The sequence below is a fragment of the Octopus sinensis genome, linkage group LG23 (assembly GCF_006345805.1).
Source record: "Octopus sinensis linkage group LG23, ASM634580v1, whole genome shotgun sequence".
Lineage (NCBI taxonomy): Eukaryota > Metazoa > Mollusca > Cephalopoda > Octopoda > Octopodidae > Octopus > Octopus sinensis.
The window spans coordinates 19838055-19847903 of record NC_043019.1 but is presented as its reverse complement, the minus strand read 5'-3'; the positions used below and the strand labels follow the sequence as shown (position 1 = coordinate 19847903).

At 38.7% G+C, this 9849-nt stretch overlaps 1 long non-coding RNA gene across 1 annotated transcript in view; it reads right to left on the bottom strand.

The window, feature by feature from the left end:
* Positions 1-3851, bottom strand: part of LOC118767607 — an 11459-nt gene extending 7608 nt beyond the window's left edge. Inside the window, exon 1 of the long non-coding RNA XR_005003530.1 lies at positions 3841-3851. This is a non-coding gene — a long non-coding RNA (uncharacterized LOC118767607). The remainder of the gene's footprint in view (positions 1-3840) is intronic.
* Between the last annotated feature and the right edge of the window lie 5998 nt (positions 3852-9849).

Below are 9849 nucleotides of genomic sequence, written 5' to 3'. Positions count from 1 at the left end.
TGTGTACATGTGTATGGTTGAATATATGTGGGCGTACATGCATGTGATTCACACGAGTGTGAGTGAGCATGTGCATATTTAGACGTATATATGAATATAATTGTACGTGTATGGGTATGTGCATGTGCGTGTGCGTGGATATGTATGTGTACACATGTATGGCTGCAGATATATGTGCACATATAGGCATGTGTGTGTGCATGTATGTGTTTCATGCGAGTGTGAGTGAGCATATGCATATACGCACATGCACATGGGTGTGCGTGCATACATGTGTATGAATGTACGTGCACGCATACGCGAATTCTATGCGCGTTTTCACTTTCTTACTTTTTTATTTTCTCCCATTCAGTTTTTTTCCCCTTTATTTAACGGTCATTTTCATAGCATTTTTTGATCATCTTAATAACTGAGGAGATGCCGGAGCAGATTTCTGCCCCGACAACCAAAACTTGGAGTTTTATTATGGCAACCGAATAATTGTCACATATTATATTACAGATATATATGAATATATATTTATCATCATCATCATCATCATCGTTTAACGTCCGTTCTCCATGCAAGCATGGGTTGGACGGTTCGACCGGGGATCTCGGAAGCCAGAAGGCTGCACCAGGCTCATCAGGCTCCGGTCTTATCTGGCAATGTTTCTACAGCTGGATGCCCTTCCTAACGCCAACCACTCCGTGAGTGTAGTGGGTGCTTTTTACGTGCAACCTGCACTGGTGCCAGGCGAGGCTGGCATCGGCCACGGTCGGATTGGTGCTTTTTACGTGCCACCGACACGGAAGCCAGTCGAGGCGGCGCTGGCATCGGCCACGATTCATATATATATATATATATATATTGGGTTGGTACATGATTATTGCAGCTTTTTTCAACAAATTTTATTCAACAAAAACAATAACAATATTTAACAAAAACATCTTCAAATGACAGGCTGACTGTCTGCCAAACAGTAATTGGAGTGGATGGTGAATATGCCCCGGAATAATCATTTAAAGATGTTTTTGTTACATGTGGTTATTGTTTGTGTTGAATAAAATTTGTTGAAAAAAAGACGCAATAATTATGGACCAACTCAATATATATTATATATGTTATATATACATATTTTATATATATATATATTATATATATATATATATATATATATATATATATATATATATATATATATATATATATATATATATGTGTGTGTGTGTGTGTGTGTGTGTGTGTGTGGAGGCGCAATGGCTCAATGGTTAGGGCAGCGGACTTGCAGTCGTAGGATCGTGGTTTCAATTCTCAGACCGGGCATTGTGACTGTTTATTGAGCGCAAACACCCAAAACTCCATGAGGCTCCATCGGGGGGGGGGGCGATCCCTGCTGTAGTCTTTCTTCTGTAAGCCTGCTCGCTTAGCCAGTGGGGGTGGCGTCATTTGAAGGCTAACACAATGTGAAGCGCATTGTGACCAGCGATGTGTAGCAACATGTGATAGCCTGGCCGGTCATGTGATGTGATATATGTATATATGTATATTATATATATATGTATGTATATTATATATGTATGTATATTATATATGTATATATTATATATATATGTATATATTATACTAGCAGTATAGCCCGGCGTTGCTCGAGTTTGTAAGGGAAATAATTATATAAGCATTTTTAGAGATGTAAAGTATAATAGCCATCTCAATATGGCTAACCACAAAGGGGGAGGGGTGTTACTGTAGCTTTTTACGTTCTGAGATTTAATAATAAATTTTAGAGAGTTACTTCCCTTATATATGTCAAAAATGGATTAAAAATGGGAAAAATTGATGGTAAATTTTTTTTTAAATCGTAGACTCATCGTAGACGCGCGCTAATACCCAGACGGTCTCGATATGAATCACGACTACAAGATACCCGGTTTTGGTTAAACTGCACCGCAAAATGTGGGAGTAGTCAGGATGTAAATCGTAGGAGACAGACACACAACCTCACTTTTATATATAAAGATTTCCTCTATTTACATAATATGAGGTCTCTTTCTTCTTTTGTTATCTTACTGTTTTTACCAATATACATATATATATATGTATAAATATATATATAGTTACAGAGATGTACTTGCATAGCAAGTGACTTGATCTGAGATCGTGTGCTGGAACGAAAACAGTTGCAGCGTTGAAGGTGTTTATAAGCCATTTAAGAAACACACAAAAACCGTTAGATTCACTTCAACATTTAAATTTAATTTGTCAAAATATTTTCGTCGCTTTGAGACCGCGACCTGTTAGCGGTCTGAAAGCGACGAAAATATTTTGGCAAATTAAATTTAAATGTTGAAGTAAATGTAACGGTTTTTGTGTGTTTCTTAAATGGCTTACAAACACCTTCCACGCTGCAATATATATATATATACACACACATATATATATATATGTATGTATGTATGTATGTGTGTATATGTGTATGCATGTATGTGTGTGTGCGTGTCTGTGCTTGTGATTGTCCTCCACCGCTGCTTGACAACGAATGTTAGTTTGTTTACATCCCTGTCACCTAGTGGTTTGACAAAGGAAACAGATAGAATAAGTACAATGCTTACAAAAATAAAACTGGATTTGATTCATTAAACTACAATTCTTCAAGGCATTGCCCCAGCATGGCCACAGACCAATGGCTGGAAAAAGCAGAAGAATAAAAGAATACATTCTCTGCTTTGTCTTATGTTCAAGGCATGAGAAAGCTTGAGTTTACATGAGAAGGCCTAACAGACCTGGTAGAAATAGCAGCCAAATCTCCCTCAAATCACACCTTACTGTCTTATGTATGTATATATATATGAGCCAATGAGGGGGACCTCTACATGGTAGCTAGACCTGGTAGAAATAGCAGCCAAATTTCCCCCAAATCACACCTTACTGTCTTATCTATGTATATATGTATGTATGAGCCTATGAGGGAGACCCCTACATGGCAGCTAGACATGGTAGAAATAGCAGCCAAATCTCCCTCAAATCACACTTTACTGTCTTATCTTTCTGCTACTTGGATATAGGTGTTATATTCGTCGTAAAAAACTTTCCTGTCACACACTCACGCACACGCACACACACACACACACGCACCCTCACACACACACACGCGCGCGCACACACACACACTCACACACACGCACGTTAGCTTACAATTTTATTTATATATTTGCGTGTCTATGTGTGGAAAGAGGAAGTGGGAGGCAGAGTGAAAGAATCACTCACTACAGTAAGTGAATTAGTTTCATTTTATTCGTTGCCCACTGTGTGTGTGCGTTTGCGTGTGGTGTAAACCAGACTAAGAAAAGCATTTGACACACACACCTGAATGTGAGTTTTCTGTAAATTTTGCTTAATTGGAGTTTAAATTTTAAAAACTGGACCTGGCATGACGCGATGCATTGTACTCTTAAAAATGCTAGGTAAATTGTAATTGAAGAAATCCTATATTGTAGATTTGTATAACTCCCAAAGGGAGGCAGATAAAATCTGCCTTTTATAATAAGAGATAACATCCATTGGAAGATTTTGGCCAAATGTAAACCCTACACCAACGGCAGCGGAAAGTGCGGTCTGTGCGACATGGAGAGATGGCTTATCTGGAAAAGCAGCTTAGACCCTACCACATGTCTAAACTCAAGGACAGAACTTTTCGGATCATGCCCACATGTGACAAAATTTTTGTTACGTTTTTGGTCCCCTAAAGAAAACTGATAGAACATGCTTTCTATGTTATGTCCCAGAAAGTTTTTTATCTCATTATACCTTTTATTATTTCATATATTTTTATATTTTCACAAATAATAATTTTTTCTGTACTTTTCTATCCTGCATTTTTTCCTGTGCCTATATAGACATGTATATAGATTCATTTATACACGTGTGTGAATATGTATGAGTGGGCAGCTTTAGATGCGTGCATGTGTGCGGACATAAGAATGCATATATATAAAGACACTTTTACTTAGTATTTTTCCATTTTTTAGGGGTTTTTTTTTTGGGGGGGGGGCATATGTATATTCATTTTTTTGTATATGTGTGTGTGTGTATGCGTATATAAACAAGTGCGGGTATGTACATATATGGGCGTGTGTGTGTATGAGTGCATAAGGGGATGTCCGTATATGAACGTGGTTTTTATGCTTTGTATACTTCCTTGTGTTTTTTTACGTTACCTTTAACCATGGTTTTTAGTTAGTTAGTTAGTTAATTTGGCTCAAAAGCAAATAGCAAGGCCATGTAGGGGGACATGGAGTTACGTACAGGGTGGTGTTCATGTAAAGAGTTCAGGCCACTTGAGGTCAAGGGAGGCTTTGAACAAAGCGGCCGTCGGCATCTTCACCATCTCGTCTGGCAGCTTGTTCCACGGATCCGCAACCCGGACGGAGAAAGCTCTTCTCCTTCGATTGAGATGAAATCGTCGCAGGTAGAGCTTTTCGGAATGACCCCGCAGCCGACGCTCTGGAGCAGGAGTGAAGAACAGCTCTTTCGAGAGGTTACACTTTCCGCTTATAATGTTGTGGGCGAGAATGAGATCACCACGGCGGCGACGTTTATCAAGAGAATAAAGGTCAAGCGTCCTCAGCCTTTCTTCATAGGACAAATTTTTGAGACCATGAACCATGCGGGTAGCCAGCTTCTGGACTCTTTCGAGATGCTGTATGTCTTTGAGGAGATAAGGAGAAGAGGCTTGAATCCCGTACTCCAATATGGGTCTCACCAGCGTGACATAGAGTGGTAGGAATATGGCTGCTGTGAGCATTCCGAATGACCGTCGAATCAAGAACAGAATTCCGCGTGCTTTGTTGGCAGCATGGACGCACTGGGCCGAAGGCGAAAAGGAGGAATCCACCAAGATACCCAGGTCCTTTACCTGATCGGTCCTCTCCAGCAGCAGACGACCCGGCTCGAAATCAAGTTGAGTTGCAGGAGGAGAGCCAACAGGCAGATGACAGCACTTTGACACGTTCAGACACAGGTCCCATTCGTTAGACCACTTCCAAATTTGGTGGAGGCATCGACGAAGATCCTCTATATCACCGCGAGGAGCGACCAGTTTGATATCGTCGGCAAATAGAAGGGTGTGTTGCGTGAGGTCGTCGGGCAAGTCATTTATGAACACTAAGAACAATAAGGGCCCAAGCACTGAACCTTGAGGCACGCCACTGCTCGCACTGGAGACGTCGGACCGCGAACCATTAACTTGGACTTGGAAGGAGCGATCTGAGAGGAAGGCACCAACCCATCGTACAATATCCGGATGGAAACTATATGCTTGAAGCTTGACAAGTAATAGGCGGTGGTTTACCGAGTCAAAAGCTTTGGCAAAGTCCAATAAAACGATGTCAACAGCATCACTATCATCGAGGATGCGCGTCACCAATTCTTCCATTACCAGTAAGTTGGTCAAGCATGATCTCTTCGGCACGAAGCCGTGTTGGGAATCAGAGATAAAGGCTGTGTTTTGGAGGTGGAGCATCATACTTTTCTTAAGGATAGTTTCGAACATCTTGCTGATTATTGATGTAAGGGAAACCGGTCGGTAGTTAAGCGGGTCTTCGCGGCTCCCTTTCTTGAAAATTGGGCAGATTATCGCTGTTCTCCAGTCCGCAGGTATAACACCCGTCGCCAATGACATATTGAATAGACGTGTTAAGGGCTCGCAGATGACCGGAGCCAACGCTTTGATAACCCGTGGGTGTATGCCGTCAGATCCGTGACCCTTGTTGACATCTAGGCCTTGAATAACACGTTTGACTTCGTCCCGCGTGATGACCAATCTAGGCATTGGAGATACCGATCTATCAAATGGAGGGGGTTCACGACCATCATCTTGTTTGAAAATAGTTGAAAAAGCCTCGGCAAATAATTGACTCTGTTGATAAGGGTCCTCAATCGATACGCCTGTTGAGTCTACCAACGTTGCAATCTGGTTGTTCAAGCGGGAATTCCGTTGGACATGGGCAAAGAAGGTTTTTGGATTGCTACTGGCAATTGCCGCGATTTTGTATTCATAACTGAAGCGTTCTTCCTTTTCAATTTTCACGGCTCGGTCTCGTTGAGTTTTGTACACCTCAAAAGCTGCAGTCGAATCCAGATTTTTGAATTCAGCCCGAGCAATATCTCTGAGTCGACGTTCTCGTTTAACCTTCTTCGTCACCCAGGGCTTGTGTTTCTTCTTCTTGGGAAGCCCAACGGGAACTGCCTGGTCAGTCAACCAGATTACATATGCTTTGAGGGATGACCATAGTTCGTCAACTGAGGACAACGTCATCAGGGATCGCCAGTCTAGAAGCGCGGAAGCCTCGGTTAGAATTTCAAGATTAATTGCAGAGAAGACTCTACGTGGCAGCGAAGTAGTCGTGGGCATAGAAAAAGTTGTGTGCATGACGAACTTCAGGACCGCATGATCACTCTTGGCAAGAGGGGCGCACACAGATACGTCTGACACTGATCTTGGATAGCGGGAGAATACCAGATCCAGCATAGATGGCTGCTGCCCAGACCGATGCCTTGTCGGATATTCAACATGTTGCGATAGAAAACAATCTTCAGCCACGTCAAGAAGGGCCTGGCCGAACCGGGAAGATGTTGTACAAATTGATGCGGGCCAATCGATCGTGGGAGCGTTGAAGTCTCCTAGTACCAAACAGTCATGCGAAGCTGAAACGAATCTTATCGCTTCGAGTAAATGAGCATCGTCCTGGGGGTCGGCAAGAGGCGGCCTGTAGACAGCTAACACGGGCAGGCAAAACTCAGATAGGCTCAGCTTGCAATAGACGGCATCGAATTTTGTTGTAGGTTGAGCATTAGTGGGTAGAATACCGCTGGACGGTTTGTGCTCAGATTCTTGTGCTTGTGCGTATATAGACGTATGTATGAACTTTTACGGTACGCATGTGTGTGTGTATGAGTTTGTATATATATATGCGTATATATTTGGCGAAAAATGCGAGTGAAGCTGTGTACGTTTTCATAGTGACGTATAAGTACGCACGTGGATCCGCGAGCGCACATGTAAGCGTATGACTAGCCATGTTTTACGTGATTACTATGAAATTTTAATCTTATTTTATATAATTATAACACAGTAATTTCCCTTTATATAACGGTATTTTTTCATAGCGTTTTTTTCAGATGGCCAGATAACCGAAGAGATGGTGTTGTGGTTTACCACTTCGGCATCTGAAACACAGAGTTTTATCTTGACTATTGAGTAATTGTAACATATTATTTTATAGATATATGTATATATATATATATATATATATATATATATATATATATATATATATTATATATATATATATATATATATATATATATATATATATATATATATATACATATTTATATATATATGTCATCATCATCGTTTAACGTTCGTTTTCCATGCTAGCATGGGTTTGACGGGTAGCATGGGTTGGACGATAGCATGGATACATATATATATTTATGTATATATATATATATATATATATATATATATATTATATATATATATATATATATATATATATATATATATATATATGAATAAAAAAAATGGCGTTAACGCAGGTGTAATCAAATATTTTTACTTTCGACACATGTTTCGAAAATTCCACTGATACTATTCAAAAGAATAAATGGTATAAACAATGCAATCTTCTCTTCAAGAAAGTGAAAAAAACGAAACTCGTCAATAAGACATTTTAGCAAAAAATGATGGATTCGTATAGCGATAGACAGAACGCTATTAATATTGTTTAAAAAAACGTTATATGATATAACGTGATAAGTAGCTAACAGAAAGAGTAGGGATATTAATAGTGAATGTTAAATATAAAGGAAATTAAAGTTTAAACTATATATAATGATAGAGACTACTTATATGCACTAAAAGTATGTTTCTGCCAATGCTTACATCTGTATGCTCGCTTTATAACCGTGTTTACTAGAGTATTTTTAGAAAAAATAATGAAAAATAGCTCAGAATTGCAGAGAAGACAGAATTTCTTGCCTTTGTCATATGGTATCGAAATTGAGAGGATCAACCATTCTAAATGAAATTGTTCATTGCGGTCTTTTAAATCCCAAATCAGTTTGCTGAGACCGGTACTATTCCGTTTATTTCTATCCCTAAATGTTGAGTAATGTGCTTCCAATGTAAAATCGTACTTTATTACGAGTACTGATTATACACTGGTATATAGAAGTTTTAATCTTAGAGTTACTTGACATAAACTTAATTCTATTGGAATATACTTCAGATACAATAACCTTGTTATTAATATTTCTAGAGGGTTGGATGGTATTAGCTAAATTAATGTTAGTATTAGTAAATGTATTAATATTTAACAGTTTGTTATTATGAGAAGATATAATTTGCAAGAGATTTTTTGTGTTTGAAAAACCTATCCTAACCTTATGTGAATTGATTATAGAGTAATATCTAGAATTATTTGGAAAATTCCTAGCAATAGCTTGACGAAACAGCAGTGGGAGATTAGATTTAATTTGTCTCCCGTAAGGAATTATTAACCAAATATTTTTACTAGTATTCATAGCGTAATTACTTTTGAAGTTGTTATATTTTTTGCTAAAATGTCTTATTGACGAGTTTCGTTTTTTTCACTTTCCTGAGGAGAAGATTGCATTGTTTATACCATTTATTCTTTTGAATAGTACCAGTGGAATTTTCGAAACATGTGTCGAAAGTAAAAATATTTGATTACACCTGCGTTAACTCCATTTTTTTATTCATATTATTCAAAATATTCAACGTAAACACGAAGTTTCTACCTTTATAAACAAGGAGTTACAGCACCTTTACTTGTGAGATTTTTGCTGCCCTGGTAACTTTTTATTTATTTTTTCCGTCTTAATTGTTAACAAGGTAAAAATACACTCATCTATTTATATATATATATATATATATATATATATATATATATATATATATATATATATATATATATAATTATGTGAAATAGAAAGATGAATAATTTTGTAGCAGATTAATCAAAAGTTTAACCGATACCTTGGTAGCAAAAATCACAGCAGAAGACAGCACGGTTGGAGGTACAACCATATGGTGTTGCAACCGTGCGTTGGTGCGGATAATTGAAATTAAAATATTATTGGTGAATTGAAGAAATGGAGCTGAACGAAGATTGAACAGAAATCGTTTTATTTCATTCTACACGTGTTTCGAAAGGCACAATTTACCAAAATCCGATTGAATAATGAGACCATATTGTGTCTTTCTCTTCAGGAAGAAATAAGAAATCCGTTGGAAAAAACAAAAACAGAACAGAGGCGGAGCAAAACAAATCGAACTAGGCTCCCAAGAGCCCATGGCAAAACTGTTTATCAGTGTATGTTGAGAACCGGTGGTTGAAGATTTTAACGGGTCAGGCAGCGGTCATTCATGTGGGTGAGGGTGTGTAGATGTTCTTTGTGACCGAGAATAAAGTTCTGACTATTTAAGGAATATTGGATGTTTTATAAGGGGCGAGAAAAAATCTACTTAGAGACATGTGTGTGTTTACTGTTCTATATATGTGTGTGCTGGCGCAGGTTGGCAAGACCTCCGTCAAGGGGTAGAAAACATTTTTTGTGTACGTGTGTGCGTTTGATCGCTCGGCTGTCAGTGGTTAAGCCGCTCTACACAATGGCTACTGCAGTAAGAACCGTTGGGTGGCAGAAAAAAATATATTATGTTTTATGTGTGCGTGTGTTCGTCTGAACCTGCCTTGTCAAGGTAACCCCCCGTCGTCAAAAAACAAAGCCCCGTTTATCTTACAGGAGTAATTCCCCTTGCAGTGGCTAATCGTAATTATCTTA